Here is an 18,707-nt window from a genome sequence, read left to right as displayed (position 1 = left end):
CATTTTTAGAGGCTTGGAATCATTTCACCGATCTACTTATAGAGTGTCCACATCATAACCTCGCGAAAAACACGTTAGTTCGTGCCTTTTTCAAGGAACTTCTACACCACCATAAAGAAGTCCTTGACATAATGAATGGGGGTAGTTTCTTAAGTAAAGGAGCCTCAGAGGCTTATAAATTTTTAGAAGATCAGACTAAGCGTAATAATAACTAACTAGGTAGTAGTGACGATATCTCCCACAACGCTACTTCTTCTACAACAGTAAAGGTCGCCGATATGTTTGAGATGAAACCCGATCCAAAACTTAAAAATTTAATCGAATCTCTAACTAAAAAGGTAGAGGCTATTTCTGTTCAACAAACGCCTATCCCCGTCATGAATGTCAACTCTATTCCATGTAATTTCTGTTTAAGTCCAGAGCATCCCGACTCCTATTGTCCTCTCGCCTATGAACAACAACAGTCACAACAAGATAATGTTTGCTTGATTAATAGTTTTCCTATTCCTAACGCCCCTTGGAGACAACATCACAACTTCAGTTGGAGAAATAATCAACAAGTAACACCTCCAGGGTTTAATAATCAAAATGTGAGGCAAGCAAACAATTATAACCAAGCTCCACCACGACAAGCACAAAGTCAGGGTAATTATAATAATTATAACAATAATAATTATAATGCTAATAGAGGTATCATTCCGGTAAATAATAACTATCAAAATCCACCCATTAATAATGAACGTGACATAGTTCCTGTCACACAACCTATAGCTAACACTCTTCCACAACCGGATCATTTTGATACCTTTATGTAATCTCAACAACAAATTTTACAAGCCATCCAACTTTTCTTACAGCAGTTAGCTCAAGAGAAAGTGCAACCCAAAGGTGTGTTTCCAGGACAAGCGATAGCTAATCTTAAAACAACAAACACAGCCTTTGAAGTAAATAGTAATACTAGTACGGAAAATGAAAACGTAGGTGAGCTAAATTCCATCTCCACTCTCCGTTTTGGGAGAGTGGTTGATAACAAAATAACTATGCCTATAGTTACCCCACCAGTTGTCCCTACACCGGAAATTGTACTAGATACCATAATAGAAACTAAAGTGCCTACTCCCGTAGAGGGACCAGTTAAACCACAACCTAAGAAACAGAAAGCAAAGGTTAGGCATCCAGTTGATCCATACGCTAAATATAGAGAGAAACCACCGTTTCCCTAGAAATTAGCTATGTTAAATAGGGATACAAACTTCGACGAGATTAGGAAAGTTTTTAAAAATATAACGATAAACTTACATTTTCTAGACACAATTAAAAAATTACCTCACCATGATAAGTTTCTCAAAGAGTTGTGCACTAAAAGGTGTAAGACAAATATTCCTAAAGACGCCTTTTTAACTGAACAATTTCCAACTTTAATGGAACACAATGGAATCGTTAAGTACAAGGACCCTAGTCGTCCTACTATACAATGCACCTTAGGAGATTCCCACACGACGACCGCTTTACTATACCTGGGGGCGAGTGTTAACTTACTCCCGTATTATTTATACAAACAAATAGGTCTACAAGAGATGCAACCTACTAAAATGACGTTGCAATTAGCGGATTGATCAATTAAGTACCCTAAGGGTGTGGTTGAAAATGTGTTTGTTAAGGTCCATGGTTTCTACTATCCTGCTGATTTTGTTATCCTTGATACAGAAGTCGTTAACGACTCTGTTTTGATCATTTTAGGGCGTCCCTTCTTAGCGACTGCCAACGCGCTTATAAACTGCCGCGATGGGTCGATGTCCTTGTCTTTTGGCCATCTTTCGATTGAGGTAAATTTTTTTAAATTGATGAAATAGTTACCAGATTCGTCTATAGATGGAGAGGTTAGCATGATCGAGATCTTAGCTCAAGATTACTTTAATAACACGTTTCCAGAAAACCATATGCATAAATTCCTTTCTTTTGGAAGTTCAGATTTTGTCGATGACTCTTACATAGAGGAAGTCAACACCCTCTTTGAGTCTACACAAATCGTAGACCCTTCGGTTGCTCCTTATACAGAGTTTGAAGACCTACTGCCTAAGCAAGTATTCATTACTCAAGATGAGGACCCTCCAGAAGCATTTATCGATATTTCTCCAACCCCGGTGCTTAAACCTCTTCCTCCTGAGTTAAAATATATTCAACTTGATCCGGATGGTAATCACCCGATAATTATATCTTCTCTGTTATCTAAGGAGGAAGAGACACAGTTGACCAGGGTGATTAGGGAACATCATATCATTCTGCGATTGGTTGGTCCCTAGCCGACATTAAGGGAATTGACCCTAATGTATGCACTCATCGTATCCATTTAGACGATAACGCAAAGACTTCCCGCGAACCTCAGCATCGTTTAAACCCTACCATGAAAGAAGTGGTCAGAGAAGAAGTCTTACGGTTACTCGATGCGGGTATAATATACCCAATCTCTGATAGCGAATGGGTAAGTCCCATTCATGTAGTTCCAAAGAAATCAGGGATTACTATGGTACGTAATACCAACGGTAAATATGTTGCCACGCATGATCCTATGAAATGGAGGATCTGTATTGATTACAGATGGTTAAATGTCATGATACGAAAGGATCATTTTCCTTTACCCTTTATAGATCAGATGCTTGAACATTTAGCGGGTCATGTTTTTTATTGTTTTTTGGATGGCTACGCTGGCTATTTCCAAATTATTATTGATATTGATGACCAAGAAAAGACTACCTTCACATGTCTTTTTGGAACATACACCTATAAACGAATGCCTTTTGCCTTTGCCTTTGTAAATGCTTCATATATTTAGTGACCCATTTCATGGAAGTGTTCATGGATGATTTTTTTCTATCTATGGAGAAGAGAAGAGTCTCGTCTAAAAGTTTTAAAATTGAAGAGAAGAGGGTTTTAAAAAAATGTCACTTCATGGTGAAAAAGGCATAGTACTAGGTCACATTGTATCTAGTGATGGCATCAAAGTAGATAAGGCCAAACTAGATAAGATAGCGACTTTACCTATACCACGGACTGTCCGTGATATTAAAGCCTTTCTAGGCCATGCAGGTTTTTATAGGCGTTTTATCAAAGATTTTTCGAAAATAGCTAAACCCTTAACTAATCTCCTTTTAAAGGAGGCCATCTTTGATTGTAAACAGGCTTTTGAAACTTTGAAAGCCGCCTTAACTTCCGCACCCATTATACAGCCTCCCGATTGGTCTAAACCTTTCGAACTCATGTGTGATGCTAGTGATTATGCAGTTGGTGATGTCTTGGGACAGAAACTAGATAATAAATCCACTGTTATTTATTATGCTAGTAAAACTCTAAACGATGCTCAAAGGAATTATACAACTACTGAAAAAGAATTCTTAGCTGTTGTTTATGCTTTAGATAAGTTTTGTCCTTATTTGGTTGGTTCTAAGACTCTAGTTTACATGGATCATGCAGCCCTTAGGTACCTTCTTGCTAAGAAGGATGCTAAGCAGAGATTGATCCGATGGATTCTTCTCCTGTAAGAATTCACATTAGAAATAAAGGACAAACGAGGGGTCGAAAACGTAGTTGCCGACCACTTATCTTGACTTACAAATGACGATGAAAGTGATTCTGACTCCATACCGGACTCTTTTCCGGATGAGCATTTGTATGCTATATTTTCTACACCATGGTATGCTGACATTGTGAATTATTTAGCGTCTGATGTTATTCCTTATGACTGGTCAAGAAATGAATATAAGAAGTTTTTGGCCAGAGTTAAGCTATACTACCGGGATGAGCCCTACCTTTTTAAGTATTGTGCGGAGCAGATTATTCGTCGTTGTATTCCCCAGTGGGAATATAATGAGGTACTCTCATTCTGCCATGAAAAAGAGTGTGGTGGCCATTTCAGTGGTATGAAAACAGTTGCTAAAATTCTACAATGTGGGTTTTATTGGCCTACTCTCTTTAAAGATGCCCAAGTGCATTACAAGGCGTGCATTCGTTGCCAACAACTTGGGCGAATCACGAAGCGTAATATGATGTCATTGAATATAATCATGGTGGTAGAAATTTTTGACGTATGGGGTATTGATTTCATGGGTCCCTTTCCAGTTTCCCACAGTTTCATTTATATTCTAGTTGTCGTGGACTACGTGTCTAAATGGATAGAGGCCATGGCTTGCCATAGCAATGACCATAAGACAGTTGTGTTTTTTGTAAAAGAGTATATTTTCTGTCGATTTGGCATTCCCAATGCCATCATTAGTGATGGAGGAACATATTTTTGCAACAGAGTTGTTGCATCACTAGTAAAGAAGTATGGAGTTACACATAAGGTAGCAACTCCGTATCATCCACAAACTAGCAGACAAGTAGAAGTTTCTAATAGGGAAATCAAAAAGATCTTAGAAACAACTGTAAATCCTGATAGGAAAAACTGGTCGAAGCGTCTATCTGATGCCTTATGGGCGTATAGGACTGCTTCCAAAACCCCTATAGGTATGTCTCCCTTTAGACTTGTATTTGGGAAGCCTTGTCATTTGCCCATTGAATTGGAGCACCGTGTTATGTGGGCTATAAAAAGCCTTAACTTCAATTTTGATGAGGCGGGTGTCAAGCGCAAGTTACAATTTAATGAGCTTGAAGAAATCCGTAGCGACTCTTTTGATCTCGCAAAGGATTATAAAGCTAACATGAAACGTGTTCATGATAAGAAAATCTTGCACAAAGAGTTTGTGGTAGGTCAAAAGGTCTTACTATACAATTCCTGTCTACATATTTTTCCAGGGAAATTAAAAATTCGTTGGTCTAGTCCTTTTCTAGTTACTGAAGTCACCCCTTACGGGGCAATCACCTTGGTAAACCGCAAGGATAACAGTACCTTTCAAGTTAATGGCCAACGGTTGAAACATTTTCATTAGCTATTATCCCCTGATGTAGAGGAAGTCCTTTTACAAGACCCTGTCTATGAGGACTGACCTTTTTCATTGGTGTACTTCCTTTCATTTCCATATATTGGTAAGTGCACCACTCAGGTAACTGGGCCCTCCCTATGGACTGTGTGGCTATAAGTACCGGATCCTAAGTCCACGGTTAACATAATTCACCTTTTCTACTCTTGCATGTTTTCTCGATTTTTTAGTCATGTTCCTCTATGATGTGAATTATGCATTTATTGCCTTCTTATTTTTATTATATTAAATTTTATTCATAAAAAAAATTAAAAATTGTTAAAATTATAAAAATAGTAAGTTAGGAAGTCTCAGGAATCTGACTTTAAAATACCCACTTTTAAAAACAAATTTTCTAAACTCTGTTGTCAAAAATTTGTTTGGGGGTGGGGTGTCCGGTTTCCGTCCTAGATTGTTCAATTGTCCATTTGTGTTGTTTAGGCCGTTTAATCATATTCCAATCCGGGTTGACATTATCTATGAAATTAGATTTCATTCGTTCGCATAACTTACATCATGCACGCACTTTGAGGCATTTTCCATCTTCTTACATGTCACCAATGGTCGGACTAGAGCGTTTTATGAATCATTGGATTGGAAATTCTCTCCTGATCATTTCCATACCTCATTCGCAAAAATCGGCCCGGTAACGAAGCGGCAATTTAAGTTTGAAGTTGCACGAAATATCGAAAAACAAAATCGGAAAATCAAGTGGGCTTGGGCCCAACCTCGGGCGCACGTGCGTCTCCTTCTTCCACCAACAGTCGCGTTTCATTCTCCAAACCGCCATTAACAAACAACAAAGCTTCAAAACCTAACCTAAATAAAAAAATTAAAAATAAAAAAAATTAAAAACCTAAATACACCCACGCCCAAAGTTAAAACCCACCCCAAATTTTCTCCTAACTACACCCACCACCACCTCCACCAATTTAAACAACCAAAAACCACCGAAAATTCAAAAATTTCGACTGCCACCACCACCACTGCGCCTCCTGCCATTATTTTTAGTTAGGGTGTTTCAAAACAAGTCCCCCTACCTTAATCAAACCCACACATCTTATAAAAACTCCAATGGCTCAAAGACGTCGGATATTGCCGGAGCACGCTTTTATTGTCGACCACTTCGCACCATTTTACGGTGACGAGATGGTTAGGAGAGACTGGAGTGGTTTGTGGTACTCGACAGACGATTTTTACCACGAAGATTTGGTCCGAGAGTTTTATAAGACGAGGGAGTTGAATGGGAATCGAATTTTTGTTAAGGTGGCTGGGAGGAGGAGAGAGGTTACTACTGGGTTGTTGGCTGAGATTTTAGGCATTCCGCCTAGACACCATCTCGATCCCACATTATAGGATTCCTAGTTTACTGCTGTAGAACCTTTCATGAACGCGACTGTTGCGGAAGGGAACTACAATGCGAGCTCGCATTGTGTTCGCCAATCATCTCTCCGAACTAACTAGCTGGCTGTAGCTCAGTGGATTGGTAGGAATGTCATAGGGAAGAGAAAGTCAGCGATATCAGTCTGAACTGCCTTCACGTTCTATGGATACTCTAAGAGCAGAAGTATGAGTTCTGTAATTTGGAGTTTTTGCGTAACATGATTATGGGAGTTGGAAAGAGTATTGCACCTCTCCCTGTTTTGATAACGAAGATCATGACAACTTTGAGAGCGACTCTGAGGTCTAATAGGATTTGCCTGAAGGAGCACCGAAATCATCATATTTATACGGAGTGTATCCAGAGAGTTTGGAGGTTGCCTGAAGAGAGGGTAGTCGAGGAGACTGACTCGGAGGATGAGGATGACACGGCATTTTTTTATGCCGATGCCTTAGAGAAATGTAGGTCGGATGCAAAATGTATGGCTGTGATTCACCGTGGCATGCATTCTCTCAATACTATTTGTGAAGACCTCCGAACTCGGCAGGCTACCATGCATCATAAATTCGAGACTCGTGCCCGGCGCGAGGATGAGCGGTGGGAACAGACGAGGGCCGAGATGGAAGCTCAGTGCCAGTTCCGAGACGACATCCTTGCACGTTTCCCACCCTATGGGGGTTCTTCTTCGGAGGAGCAGTCTGTGAGGCACGAGCATCGTCACCGCAAGACGGATGGCTCTGGCCCATCGGAAGCCCAAGGGCTATCTCCTTCTCGAGCGCATTCCACTACTAGCAGCGAGTGGTTTAGGGATCTAATGAGTTTATTTGTTTTATTGTATTTGTTTTGATTTAGTACAGATGTAAAAAGATTAGTTCAGTAATTAAATTTAAATTTGGTTGTTGTATGTTATTTGAATTCAATTTTAATATAAGTTGGTTAATTTCAAATTATGCGTTGTTTTTATCATTAATCCCACCTTCTCGAATTGTTTGGGGGTGGTATTATTTAGCCTAGCATAATTCGTTATAGGATCATCTATTTTAAGAAGTTGTTTTGGAGTGAGGGTTGAGAATATTGCTGATATGGGCATCGCTATAAATAGATATTGTGGTAGGATGAAATCTCGATGAGTTAGGCAATTTCTATCCTAAATTCAACCTAAAAGATATTAGGGTTGTTTTAGAATCAAGAATATGAGTTGTTTCCATTTTCGGTTTTGGAAATTTTATTATTTCCGGAAATTGCCTTAAAACTTTTTGGCAAATTCCCGATTCGGTTTAGCAATTTAAAACCTATAAAAACTGCATTCATTCTACACTCACAACCCCAATTACATCTCACATTCATCTCTCATGTTTCATTCCCACTTTACCTTATTTTTCCTTAGCACTTCGCCCTAACAGCTCCCCGAGCGCACCTGTGCCCCAATGGAGCACCACCTACGCCCTCAACACTGTCAGAGAAATTCTACCCTGAACGCGACCTGCGCCCTCTCTAGCCCAAACCTGAGCGCCACCTGCGCCCAAAACACTAGAATTGCAATTTTCATCTGGAGTACAACCCGCACCCATCCCAGGCTAAAAGTGAGCGCACCCTGCGCCCAAGTGCCTGGAACTCGAAATCCAACAGAGCGCAACCCGCGCCCATCCCAGGCATGCCTTGAGCGCACCTACGCCCTGACCCCGTGGCCACCAAAAATTTCCAGTTTTCTGAGGGTTGTTCCAGGATAGTTGTAGCTGTTCTAGAGAGTAGTTTTGTGATGACTTCTCCTATAGTAATACCGGAGCAGTCTTTTGAACACTTGTTAGGGAGCGAGTCTTATGGACATTGGTTCCGCGAGAAGATCATGCAGTTCGGATGGAGGCATCTTCTGGTAAGTGAAGACGACTCATATTCACCTAAGCTTACTGAATTTTTCTACAATAATGTTAAGTTCTATTGTAACCAGGATGGAGAACAAGAATTCTCCATCACGAATGACGACATACTCCTAGAATTCAATAAGTATGTGGTAGCATTAGTTTCGGGAATACCAATACCTGATCCTATTCACACGTGGGGATATATGACCGATAATTCATACATCTATGACTATACATATTTTCATGAGTATTATGAGGGAGGGGTATTTCGTATAATGGACCAAGGGTGTTACAACATAGCCCTTGGTAGCCTATCCCTAAATGTAGGCACCACCATGTTATTCATCTTGATGAATATTCTAGGGGAGTGGCAGTTTACTTCTGCAAATAGTACCGGTGGGTGCGTTTTTCTTGTTTTTAGGCGAGGGGCGTCACCGATATGACATTCCCCGAGTATTAGTGGCTAGTCTTAAGAGAGCCCAAAGCATGCGACATAAGTATCTTCTTATGCCTGTTTTGGTTTGCCGCATCATGCTCAGTTGTCTACCTGAATTATGTACCCAGTTCACGGATTAGAAAAGGGTTGAAGTCATGAGACCCACCAATTGGGTGGTTCGCTCATTTCGAGTAATGACTTGGCCGAGATGGCAGGTGCAACCTCATTTGGTTGCTCCTTACACCCCATCAGACATAGTAACACTAGACAGGTTAGCACAAGTTGACGACACACGGCAGCAGGCTTGGCAAGTTATCATGGCATGGCAGGATGCGAAGGAACCTCATCTCTTTGAAGAGGGAAATGAGGAGGACAATGTTTAAACGGGAGTGCAGGTAAGTGTTAGTTTCAGTGAGTGTCTGGTTATGTCCCAAGCAAATTTGTTTCTCATTAAACCCATTACGGGTGGAACTATTATAGAGTTGAGTCAGTTTTCTTTTCTATATTTGTATGTTATAACCTTGTTTTGTAGATGTTCTGGAATTTCACGCGTTTCAATGGTATTTTCCTGCCTTCTTTATTTAAAATACTTTGAGGACAAAGCATGCTTCTTGTTTGGGGGGGGGGGGGGCATAAAAACACGTGTAATTAAGGCATCTGTTAGGATATATATATATATATATATATATATATATATATATATATATATATATATATATGTGTGTGTGTATAATATGCACTTGTTTTCTAGCTAAAAAAATTCAAAAAATTTAAAAATATAAATAAAAAGTATGTTATATACTTAGGAATATTGGTATTGTTTTCTTTCTCTATGCTCTCAATAATCTAGAAGTCTCACGTAGCTTTTGCATTAGAATAGTTTTTAGAAACTTAGACTAATATGTAGGTAATAATCCTTGCATCTATCTATAAATATGTTACATGAGTATCTATGATTGTTGGTAGTAAGTTTCTGAAACCTAGGCTAGAGTACTTATTCTACAAATCCTGTGAGAATATAGCCTAAAGTCTTATATGAGTGAAACATTTGAGAAATGACACAAGGGAGAAGTAAAATCCAGATAGAGAAATCACACGTCCACTTGCTTGATTACTAGACCATATCCTAAGTGAGAATTTAGGCCCTCTTTGGATCGATATATCCAGAAATTCAAACCTATGAATTATTTTCCGCTAGTCGCTCTTCTTAGCCTTTCATAAACCACAAATCCTTTACCCTGTTACAAAACAAAACAAAATTTAAAAAAAAAAAAAAAAAATCAACCTACCAATTCTTTGAATAAGTCTGATAATAGAGATAAAGAATAGAAAAGAGAAGAACCTTTGAAATCAAGAATTCGTTAGTCGCTTCAGATAAGAAAAGAAAGTTTCCATCAAAATAAATAAAAGAAAATAAAGAGTTAGAACTCCAAAAAAAAAAAAAAAAAAATGTGGCTATGGATGGAAACAAAGTGTAGAAGCAAAAGTAAAGAACAAGGGTTTCTCTAGTTACATAATATGAAGCCTCTATTATCTCAGACTTGTCCTTTTTGAATATCCATTTCCTTCCTTCTTAAAACCATCTCCTAATCCCCGCAACACCTAATAAAGACCTCTAGCTCAATTAGGAATAGGTTAGTGTGATAGTAAGTGGCAGATGTGTTTGATCGACTCCGGCTTTCTTGTGTGTCATAGAGATTGTAAGGTAAAGTGTGCATACTGCACACTGGAGTAGCGAAACTTGAGCGGAAAAATCAGAGTGGTTTTTGTCTTGACATTTATGTGAGGACCTACTTAAGGACGCTATTCTGAGTTTTCAAAAACGGACCTGCTAGTTCATCTCATAGTATTACTCATTCTATATATGTTTATTCGTAGATGATAGATTAGTATGCATATATCAGCTTAGGTTTTGACTTGATTATTCTGTATTAATTGCTAGTGAGATGTATAGATAATTGAGACATAAATAAGGAAACAATAATTATTTCTGAGTCGTTGTAGTATAGATGAAGTTTGTGAGTACCTTCACTGGAAAACTCTCACGAGGCTATAACTCGTCCACTAGGGAATTCCTAGTAGTTTAAGGCCTTGTTGCATATGGTCAATGCAATCGCACTCGGCGAAACGAGATTAATTAGAACTCCATTTTTTGTCACTTATGCTAATTTCTCATATTTGCTTGAGGACAAGCAAAATGCTATTTGGGGGTGGTTTGATAAGAGCCCAAAAACTGTAGTTTTAACCCCTTAATAATACTACTTTTAGACCAATTATTCGAGTAATAAATAAGAGTTAATGCTAATTACGTGTTTTTATGTATTTCAGGCATGGAACTCAATTATGTGGAGAAATGTGCCACTTTGGCGATATAAAGGAGCAAAGGGATGGTTGCTAAGAAGTTTTGTGATAAAGGCCAAGATTTAAGGAGACAAAGCCTTTATAAAGCCTAGTCAAAAGCTGAAAAGTCAACGCGGGCATAAATAGTACACAAGTTAGTAGAAGTTCTGAAAACCATATCTTTTAACTTAGACCTCGAATTTTGGCCTACCTTATGTCAAAACGGCCGGCTCGGAAAGAGCTTTCCAATGGTCCAAGCTTTGACTAAATCAGAGAACCAGAAGTGGACGAAAAGTCTTCTGAAGTCAAAGCCAACTGAAACGGGCTCTGTGGACTGAAGAAATTGGGCTTTTGGCTCGATTTTCCGTCCCAAAACATGGCTCCTCAACCTATGCACGAAATTGTGGATCTGGTCTCCTCCTTTACATAAAACAAGACTTAGCTCTTAAGAAATATATAGTTAGATAGCTTAGAATATAAAGTAGCCATTAGAATAGTTTGTAGATCTAGTTTTTGAATTGGAATTAGTTAATTAATTGGTTTCGTTCCTTGTTTTAGATTAATTATTTGAATCATTATCCTTCATTAGATAAATAAAATAGTTTATTCTTGATCATTTTGATTTTGTCATTTACATTTGTTTAGATCTCATTTCAATTCTTAGTTGTTATTCATTCCTTAGTTGTCTAATTTCGAATTGAATTCTTGAGTAGTTAAATTAGTAAAGTTCAAATCTTTATATTATGTCTAGTTTTAATTCAATTGGAAATGATAGTTTGATGAATCAAGGCTAAACTTCCATTAGAATCGTTGTAAGAATCTATTCTACTCTAGAAGGTCGTTGATTCGCTATGAGAATGGGTGGACGACCTCACATGCTTGTTATGAATTGGTAGAAATGTCATGTATAATTAGGGATTAGAATGACCAATTCTTACTGTAAGAACGTAAGAATTGGTTTACAACAAATCTATGCTAGTTTATTAAGTTGGATTCAAGGTGGAATCAAATTCCCCTAATTCTTTGTCTAGATTCAACTCTTAGCATTCTGTCATTCCGTTTTTTGTATCTTGTTATTTGAATTCACATCATAGTATAAACTCCCTTCGTAAATCTCTCATTGACCTTGGATAGACCATTAATTATAGAAAACTTGAATTCTAAAGAACTAGGAGTGGAACGAATCTTCTATTCCAACTCTACGTCAATAGATTAGAGGGTAGAAAACAAATATCTTTGATAAGTCTAGTATAAGCAACAGTTTATAGTTTTACTTTCGTTTAGAGTTTCATCGCTCTATTTGTGAGTAAGACTATCTTTTTAAGGTTATCACTTGTTCAATTGTTCATGGAACAGTTTTACCCACCACTGAAGACAGATGAAATGCTTCACAAGATTCATTTCTTCTGCCATAATCCTCATGAATCCTTCTCTGAGGCCTGGAATCATTTCACTGATCTTCTCATTGAATGCCCACATCATAATCTTGCGAAAGACACGCTTGTTCGTGCTTTCTTCAAGGGGCTTTTACATTATCATAAGGAGGTTTTGGATATCATGACTGGGGGTAGTCTTCTTAGCAAATGAGCCTTGGAGGCTTATAAATTATTAGAAGATTAATCTAAAAGAAACAACAATTGGGGAGGTAACGACTTTTCCCGCTCCACTCCTTCTTCTTTTGAGGTTAAACCTGATCCCAAGCTTAAAACTTTTATCGATACCCTCACTAAAAAGGTAGATGCCATCTCTATTAAACAACAATTGGGCTTGGGCTTACTGTTGTCTAGTGGGTAGTGGATTAACCAAAAGCCTAAATTTGTTTTTGCTTTTGCTGCAAGTTTCGGTTTCAGTGTCCTAGTGTGAGTTGGTCTCTTGACCGACCATGTCCTTGTTCTAGTTGGACTGCTGTGACCGACCTACCTCTATAAATACAGGGGTTGTGCGTCCATAGAAAGTACAGTTCATAAGAAACCCATCCAACAGAAACCATAACCTGCCATATTCTTCTTCTTCACTTTTTCCTATAGCCGCCAGAGAGAGTTATATTGTTGTTCGAGAGGGTAGTCTGTTCTAGTGCAAAGTCAGACTGCTGTTAACCATTGAATCCTGTGAGGAAGATGCCACTGCTGCCTTTCTGCACCATTAGAAGGGCAAAATATTTCCTTAAGGACAGACTAATCCGCGCCTTGGTTATTACCTGTTAATTCTGTCCTTGTCTCTTTATTGTTTTCTTTATTCGCATACAATAGGTCTCACCTTCGCCGCCTCCACCTCCTATAAGATCACCAAACCATCCCAACACCAGTCTTGGTGGTTGCCTATTTAATGATGCATCTCCTCCTCCACCATACGTATCTTCCTCATGAATGTATTGCTGATAATGATTTAACTAAATAATGATATCTAATAACTTGTTTTTGTCAAAGCCTTGCCAAAATAATATACTCGATCTGTTAATTATCGACAGATTGAGCTTTGAAGATTAACACCTGGCAGGTAGAGTTACAGGCACTGGAAAACTGGGTTAGAATTAAGAATTATACTACGGAGACAAATGAATTTTGTTTATTTGAAAAATGCATCACAATTACATTTTATCGCCAAGGTACTGAACATGTATCCAAAGTCTCCTGGTTGTTAATGAGTTGTCGACCATTTGAGCTACTAGCTCAAGTCCTAACACAACTTTAGTGCTTTTGTTTATTAGAAAGATCATTGGTAAACAACACCCCCTTGAGGCGTTGATTAACCTGAAAGGTAGATTAGACTGAGCCCTAGCGTACTGGACAGAGTTGCATCACGTAGAATATGCGTATGCACGCAATTAAAATAACATTTTCAGTTTGTATACCAATGCCGCTTTGTGTTTGGTACTCGCTATACAGGAAAAAAAAACATTTATACAAAATAAAGGTTTTTGAGAATGGTTAAGGTAAGCTCATAGTGCAAAACTACAAGTACACTAGGAAAGCTTGAATTCACGACATAGGGAAGAATTTGATTAGATGTGTCACTAAATGAATGTATTGCTGTTAATTGTTAGTTTATACTAGGAGAGTCATATTATTAGTTAGGTTAAGTAAATAAGGTGGAGAAGAAGAAAGATGGAGGCACAAGAAGAAGGTAGGGTTTAGAGTATATGTTCTAATGTAATACTAAGTGTGTTAGCTCACAAACAATCAAATAATCGCTCTTTAACCAAGAAATGATGAAATAACTTTTATAAAATCAATGAATGAATCATCACAATTCTCCTAAGCCTTCAAATAGGCGTTCTAACCCTAAAACAAACCAGCGGTGAGTTCACCGAACCAATCCTATAGAAAAACAAATGAAAACAAAAGACAGTTCTCGTAAAGCCCAAAGAAAAGCTCTGAGCACGTGCACGCCTGTCAGAAGGGCAAACTAAGTGCGGGCGCGCTTTCACCTCTGCTAACACACTCTTCAGACTTTCACAACACCATCATATGCATCAAGGTACTTCTTAGCAAGCACCTGCACTGCATCATTCCCCCCTAGATGGAAGGAATTCGTCCTCGAATTTAAATCATCCTCATCGTCAGACGAATCACCACAGAATGGTATGAGATGCCGAACATTAAAGACATCTGAAGTTCGAATATGGCTAGGTAAACAGAGACGATATGCATTGGCGTTGATCTTCTCAACTACTTCAAGAGGACCAATCTTGCGATGTTTCAGTTTATTGTAGTCACCAGCAGAAAAATGATCCTTAGTGAGGACCGCCCAAACAAAGTCACTACGATGCCGATTAGCAGCAGTCTTGTACTTAGCAGTAGATTCCAAGAGATTAGAATTAGCAGCAGTATGAATATCCGTAACGTGCTGAATCAACTCAGTAGCAGTAGCATGAACAAGGTGTAAGCTAGGGACAGGCGCTAGATCAGTAGTCACCCGAGGATTGAACCCGTAGAGAACCTGGAAAGGACTAAACCCAGAACTCCGATTAACCAATCTGTTGAAAGCAAACTTAGCCTATGCGAGGGAAGAATCCCATTGTTTCACCTTAGTACCAATCAAGCTACGTAATAAATTACCTAATGAACGATTAACGACCTCTGTCTGACCATCAGTCTGTGGATGATAGGCACTACTAAATTTCAACTCAATGTGGAATAGTTTCCAGAAAGAACGCCAAAAATGACTAAGGAAACGCGTGTCACAATTAGAAACAATGGAATCTGGTAAGCCATGCAAACGGTAAACATCACGAAAAAATAATTGTACAACATTGACAACATAAGAAGCCTTTTTGCAGGCAATGAAGTGAGCCATCTTGGAAAATCTATCCACGACCACAAAAATAGAATCGAAGCCTCGTTGAGTACGAGGGAGACCAAGAACAAAATCCATACTAATATCACACCAAGGGCAAGTGGGAACTGGGAGAGGCATATACAATCCGGCATTAGTAGCATGTCCCTTAGAGACCTGACAGACCTGACAACGAGCAACAAAATTTTGGACCTCCTTGCCCAAAGATGGCCAGAAATATGATACAGATAAAAGTTTGAGAGTCTTGTCACGGCCAAAATGACCCTCATTATGTAATTCAGTAAGGAGACGAAGATGGAGGCTACAGTCAGGAACACAAAGGCGCTTACCCTTAAACAGAAAATCGTCCTGTAAAGAAAATGTAGATAACTGACCTTCCTGGATGGCACTCAAGATAGGAGCAAAATAAGCATCAGTCGGATAGAGATCAGGGAAGGAATCAAAACCCAATACAGTAGTGCGCAATGACACCAATAAGAATGAACGTCAACTCAGTGCATCAACCACACAGTTCTGAACATTATATTTGTGACGTAAAACAATAGTAAAATCCTACAAATAACTAGACCAACGTAATTGTCGGGCACTAACATTATCCTGATTACCAATATGTTTAAGGGCCTCATGGTCAGAGTATAACAGAAATTCTGAGTGGATCAAATAGTGCCGCCATTGCTTGAGAGTCTGAACAACGGCATAAAATTCCAAGTCATAAGCACTGTAATTCTGTGTCGCCCTAGTGAGTTTTTCACTAAAAGAAGCCACAGGATGATTACCCTAGCTAAGAACAGCGCCAATACCAACTTTCGACGCATCCGTACAGACTTCAAAAGGAGAAGAGAAGTCCAGCAATTTAAGGATTGGGGTAGAAATTAATTTGGCCTTGAGCGCTTGAAAACTCTCCTCTGCAGCTTGAGACCACAAAAATTTACTACTACGCAAACAATCAGTAATAGGAGCAGTAATAGTACTACAGTGAGGAACAAAGCGGCGATAAAACGATGCAAACCCATGAAAAACTGCATGCTGCTGTCAGGGTCATCGGGCTAGGCCAAGACCGAACGGCCTCCACCTTAGACTGATAAACCGAAATCCCTTCCTTAGAAACCACATAACCCAGAAATAACACAGAGTCAATACAAAACACACACTTAGCCACATTAGCACAAAAGCTGAGCCTGACGGAGTACAGACAAGAGATTTCGCAGGTCCTGGAGATGAGACTGGATGTCCTTGTTGTATACCAAAATGTCATCGAAATACACCACCACACATTTACCCAAAAATGGTGTCAGGACCTGATTCATAACACGCATAAAGGTGCTAGGAGCATTAAAAAGGCCGAAAGGCATAACGAGCCACTCATAAAGACCTTCCTTTGTCTTAAAATCCGTCTTCCACTCATCACCAAGACGAATGTGAATCTAATAATAGCTAGACTTCAAGTCAAGCTTTGTAAACACGCCAGCACCATGTAATTGATCAAGGAAGCCGTCCAACCGTGGAATGGGAAACCGGTACTTGGTAGTAATCTTGTTAATTGCCCTGCTGTCGCACACATGCGCCAAGTGCCATCTTTCTTTGGAACCAACAGTGTGGGCACCGCACAAGGACTGAGGCTCTCACGAAGAAACCCCTTATCAAGCAAATCGGTCACCTATCTCTGTAATTCAGCATGCTTGGTTGGGCTCATGTGGTAGTGAGGACGATTCGGGATTTTTGAACCAAGGATCAAATCAATTTGATGTTGAATGTCCCGCATGGGGAGCAAACCCGTAGGCAATTCAGCTGGGAAAAGATAAGGAAAATTCTGTACCAAACCATGTACACAATTGAGGATTGTAGCTGTGAGGGAACTTGGTTCACACATTAAAATAAACACCTGACCCGCCTCTAGCAGCTCAGTCTCAAAACTATGCATAGCCAAACAAAAGGGTTTGGGGGTCGGAGGAGGAACTGGAGTCGTCTCTCTGCTGGGAACTAGGATGATCTTTACACCGCCGAACAAGAAGCTATAGGTGTTGCGCCAACCATCATGGGCTACTCTGCGATCATTTTGCCATGGTGGGCCCAATAATAAATGACCGCATCCATAGTGACGACGTCACACCACACCTTATCTGTGTACGTAGACCCAATGGAAAATGGAACCAAACAACGGTTAGAGATAGTAACTACAGTACCTTTCTTAAGCCAAGACAATGAAAAAGGATTTGGGTGTTTCTCAGTCGGTAACCCAAGCTTGCGAACGGCTTTGGAAGAGATCACATTCTCCCAATTCCTCGAGTCTATAATAAGTTTACAGACCATACCCTGTATAGTACAAGTAGACTGAAAAATATGGTTACGTAGCCAACCATCACCTTCAGTCTCCTTAGGAGCCAAACATAACTTGCAAACAACAAGATGTTCACCCCTGTTCCCCTGGACAAGCTCTTCAGGCACAGCCGTAGAGTCAGCATCAAAGATGGGGGTGCCCAGAATACCACCAACAAGGTCCTCATCCACATCCTCATTCTTAGCAAATAAAATCTTCCCAGGAGCAGGTGGTCTAAAGCATCAATTAGCATAATGACCGACTTCCCCACATCGGAAACACTTAACTGAGCTAGGGCCACGAGCCACAACGTCTGGAGGGCCCCTCGGCCTAGGTATAGGAGCAACTGGGGTTTGGGAGGGAGTAACCCCACCCCGATGGTTCAACTATTTCTCCAAAAGTAATGCTCGCTGATGAGCCTCAGACACAGAAAACACATCAAACAAATTCAAGGCATCATGTATATTAGAACAAAAACCCCCAATGAATTGTGCCACCAACTGGTCATCCGATTCGGTGATCTCGACGCGAGCCAATAATTGGTAAAACTCCTTAGTATAGTCATCGACAGACTTAGCACCTTGGCACAAGTTCTGAAGTCGTTGATACAATTCACGAGTATAATTAAAAGGTAAAAGATCAGCACGGAGATGCTTCTTAAGTTTCTCCCATGCAACAATCTTAGATTTACCTCTTTGTGCATGAGTCGCCTTCAACTGTTGCCACCAAGCCATAACACGACCTCGAAATTGAGTTGCCACGAGTGCCACTTGTATGTTGTCGGGCACGTCTTTGAACTCCATAACCTCTTCCACAGTCCCGAGCTAATCAATTAGTTCGTTTGGTTGTAAGCTACTATGAAACTCGGGCAGATCAATTTTCAAACCGGATTCCCAGTGTCTGTTCTCTTTGTGTTGTGGAACACGCGGGAAATTGTCCATCTCCTCCAAATCGGCAAAGGGGTTATTATCCTCTGCCTCCAGATCGTCCTCCACCAGTTGTGGTTCACGGTCTTGTGGTTGGTCGGGTTGCCGATTAAGGGCCTCGACCTGGCGAGTTAGCGCTGCTACCTGCCTTAAAAGTTCGGCCATTCGATCACGAGCATACACATCGTCCAGAT

This window comes from Coptis chinensis, chromosome 3 (assembly GCF_015680905.1).
Source record: "Coptis chinensis isolate HL-2020 chromosome 3, ASM1568090v1, whole genome shotgun sequence".
Lineage (NCBI taxonomy): Eukaryota > Viridiplantae > Streptophyta > Magnoliopsida > Ranunculales > Ranunculaceae > Coptis > Coptis chinensis.
The sequence above is the reverse complement of the archived record's forward strand: the minus strand, read 5'-3'. Positions refer to the sequence as shown.